Source organism: Mustelus asterias, chromosome 15 (genome assembly GCF_964213995.1).
Source record: "Mustelus asterias chromosome 15, sMusAst1.hap1.1, whole genome shotgun sequence".
Classification (NCBI taxonomy): domain Eukaryota; kingdom Metazoa; phylum Chordata; class Chondrichthyes; order Carcharhiniformes; family Triakidae; genus Mustelus; species Mustelus asterias.
Window position 1 is genome coordinate 63528023 of NC_135815.1, and position 3927 is coordinate 63531949.

Consider the following 3927-nt stretch of genomic DNA (forward strand, 5'->3'; position numbering starts at 1 on the left):
GGGGAAGGGAGGGGGCGGGGGGGGGGGAAGGGAGGGGGCGGGGGGGGAAGGGAGGGGGCGGGGGGGGAAGGGAGGGGGCGGGGGGGGAAGGGAGGGGGCGGGGGGGGGAAGGGAGGGGGCGGGGGGGGAAGGGAGGGGGCGGGGGGGGGAAGGGAGGGGGCGGGGGGGAAGGGAGGGGGCGGGGGGGAAGGGAGGGGGCGGGGGGGGGAAGGGAGGGGGCGGGGGGGGGAAGGGAGGGGGCGGGGGGGGGAAGGGAGGGGGCGGGGGGGGGGGAAGGGAGGGGGCGGGGGGGGGAAGGGAGGGGGCGGGGGGGGGAAGGGAGGGGGCGGGGGGGGGAAGGGAGGGGGCGGGGGGGGGAAGGGAGGGGGCGGGGGGGGGAAGGGAGGGGGCGGGGGGGGAAGGGAGGGGGCGGGGGGGGAAGGGAGGGGGCGGGGGGGAAGGGAGGGGGCGGGGGGGGAAGGGAGGGGGCGGGGGGGGAAGGGAGGGGGCGGGGGGGGAAGGGAGGGGGCGGGGGGGGAAGGGAGGGGGCGGGGGGGGAAGGGAGGGGGCGGGGGGGAAGGGAGGGGGCGGGGGGGGAAGGGAGGGGGCGGGGGGGGAAGGGAGGGGGCGGGGGGGGAAGGGAGGGGGCGGGGGGGAAGGGAGGGGGCGGGGGGGGAAGGGAGGGGGCGGGGGGGGAAGGGAGGGGGCGGGGGGGGAAGGGAGGGGGCGGGGGGGGAAGGGAGGGGGCGGGGGGGGAAGGGAGGGGGCGGGGGGGGAAGGGAGGGGGCGGGGGGGGAAGGGAGGGGGCGGGGGGGAAGGGAGGGGGCGGGGGGGAAGGGAGGGGGCGGGGGGGGAAGGGAGGGGGCGGGGGGGGAAGGGAGGGGGCGGGGGGGGAAGGGAGGGGGCGGGGGGGGAAGGGAGGGGGCGGGGGGGAAGGGAGGGGGCGGGGGGGGAAGGGAGGGGGCGGGGGGGGAAGGGAGGGGGCGGGGGGGAAGGGAGGGGGCGGGGGGGGAAGGGAGGGGGCGGGGGGGGAAGGGAGGGGGCGGGGGGGGAAGGGAAGGGGCGGGGGGGGAAGGGAAGGGGCGGGGGGGGAAGGGAGGGGGCGGGGGGGGGAAGGGAGGGGGCGGGGGGGGGAAGGGAGGGGGGCGGGGGGGGGAAGGGAGGGGGCGGGGGGGGAAGGGAGGGGGCGGGGGGGGGAAGGGAGGGGGCGGGGGGGGGGAAGGGAGGGGGCGGGGGGGGGAAGGGAGGGGGCGGGGGGGGGAAGGGAGGGGGCGGGGGGGGGAAGGGAGGGGGCGGGGGGGGGAAGGGAGGGGGCGGGGGGGGGAAGGGAGGGGGCGGGGGGGGAAGGGAGGGGGCGGGGGGGGGAAGGGAGGGGGCGGGGGGGGGAAGGGAGGGGGCGGGGGGGGGAAGGGAGGGGGCGGGGGGGGGAAGGGAGGGGGCGGGGGGGGGGAAGGGAGGGGGCGGGGGGGGAAGGGAGGGGGCGGGGGGGGGAAGGGAGGGGGCGGGGGGGGGAAGGGAGGGGGCGGGGGGGGAAGGGAGGGGGCGGGGGGGGGAAGGGAGGGGGCGGGGGGGGGAAGGGAGGGGGCGGGGGGGGAAGGGAGGGGGCGGGGGGGGATGGGAGGGGGCGGGGGGGATGGGAGGGGGCGGGGGGGGAAGGGAGGGGGCGGGGGGGGATGGGAGGGGGCGGGGGGGGAAGGGAGGGGGCGGGGGGGGAAGGGAGGGGGCGGGGGGGGAAGGGAGGGGGCGGGGGGGGGAAGGGAGGGGGCGGGGGGGGGAAGGGAGGGGGCGGGGGGGGAAGGGAGGGGGCGGGGGGGGGAAGGGAGGGGGCGGGGGGGGAAGGGAGGGGGCGGGGGGGGGAAGGGAGGGGGCGGGGGGGGGAAGGGAGGGGGCGGGGGGGGGAAGGGAGGGGGCGGGGGGGGGAAGGGAGGGGGCGGGGGGGGAAGGGAGGGGGCGGGGGGGAAGGGAGGGGGCGGGGGGGAAGGGAGGGGGCGGGGGGGGAAGGGAGGGGGCGGGGGGGGAAGGGAGGGGGCGGGGGGGAAGGGAGGGGGCGGGGGGGGGAAGGGAGGGGGCGGGGGGGAAGGGAGGGGGCGGGGGGGGAAGGGAGGGGGCGGGGGGAAGGGAGGGGGCGGGGGGGAAGGGAGGGGGCGGGGGGAAGGGAGGGGGCGGGGGGGAAGGGAGGGGGCGGGGGGGAAGGGAGGGGGCGGGGGGGGAAGGGAGGGGGCGGGGGGGGAAGGGAGGGGGCGGGGGGGGAAGGGAGGGGGCGGGGGGGAAGGGAGGGGGCGGGGGGGGAAGGGAGGGGGCGGGGGGGGGAAGGGAGGGGGCGGGGGGGGGAAGGGAGGGGGCGGGGGGGGGGAAGGGAGGGGCGGGGGGGGGGAAGGGAGGGGGCGGGGGGGGGGAAGGGAGGGGGCGGGGGGGGGAAGGGAGGGGGCGGGGGGGGGAAGGGAGGGGGCGGGGGGGGGAAGGGAGGGGGCGGGGGGGGAAGGGAGGGGGCGGGGGGGGGAAGGGAGGGGACGGGGGGGGGAAGGGAGGGGACGGGGGGGGAAGGGAGGGGACGGGGGGGGAAGGGAGGGGGCGGGGGGGGAAGGGAGGGGGCGGGGGGGGAAGGGAGGGGGCGGGGGGGGAAGGGAGGGGGCGGGGGGGGAAGGGAGGGGGCGGGGGGGGAAGGGAGGGGGCGGGGGGGGAAGGGAGGGGGCGGGGGGGGAAGGGAGGGGGCGGGGGGGAAGGGAGGGGGCGGGGGGGGGAAGGGAGGGGGCGGGGGGGGAAGGGAGGGGGCGGGGGGGGAAGGGAGGGGGCGGGGGGGAAGGGAGGGGGCGGGGGGGGAAGGGAGGGGGCGGGGGGGGGGGGGGGAAGGGAGGGGGCGGGGGGGGAAGGGAGGGGGCGGGGGGGGGGAAGGGAGGGGGCGGGGGGGGGAAGGGAGGGGGCGGGGGGGGGAAGGGAGGGGGCGGGGGGGGAAGGGAGGGGGCGGGGGGGGGAAGGGAGGGGGCGGGGGGGGGAGGGAGGGGGGGAAGGGAGGGGGCGGGGGGGGGAAGGAGGGGGCGGGGGGGGGAAGGGAGGGGGCGGGGGGGGGAAGGGAGGGGGCGGGGGGGGAAGGGAGGGGGCGGGGGGGAAGGGAGGGGGCGGGGGGGGAAGGGAGGGGGCGGGGGGGGAAGGGAGGGGGCGGGGGGGGAAGGGAGGGGGCGGGGGGGGGGAAGGGAGGGGGCGGGGGGGGGGAAGGGAGGGGGCGGGGGGGGGAAGGGAGGGGGCGGGGGGGGGAAGGGAGGGGGCGGGGGGGGGAAGGGAGGGGGCGGGGGGGGGAAGGGAGGGGGCGGGGGGGGGAAGGGAGGGGGCGGGGGGGGGAAGGGAGGGGGCGGGGGGGGAAGGGAGGGGGCGGGGGGGGAAGGGAGGGGGCGGGGGGGAAGGGAGGGGGCGGGGGGGAAGGGAGGGGGCGGGGGGGAAGGGAGGGGGCGGGGGGGGAAGGGAGGGGGCGGGGGGGGAAGGGAGGGGGCGGGGGGGAAGGGAGGGGGCGGGGGGGAAGGGAGGGGGCGGGGGGGGAAGGGAGGGGCGGGGGGGGAAGGGAGGGGGCGGGGGGGGAAGGGAGGGGGCGGGGGGGGAAGGGAGGGGGCGGGGGGGGAAGGGAGGGGGCGGGGGGGGAAGGGAGGGGGCGGGGGGGGAAGGGAGGGGGCGGGGGGGGAAGGGAGGGGGCGGGGGGGGAAGGGAGGGGGCGGGGGGGGAAGGGAGGGGGCGGGGGGGAAGGGAGGGGGCGGGGGGGGAAGGGAGGGGCGGGGGGGGAAGGGAGGGGGCGGGGGGGGAAGGGAAGGGGCGGGGGGGGGAGGGAAGGGAAGGGGCGGGGGGGGGAAGGGAGGGGGCGGGGGGGGGGAAGGGAGGGGGCGGGGGGGGGAAGGGAGGGGGCGGGGGGGGAAGGGAGGGGGCGGGGGGGGGAAGGGAGGGGGCGGGGGGGGGAAGGGAGGC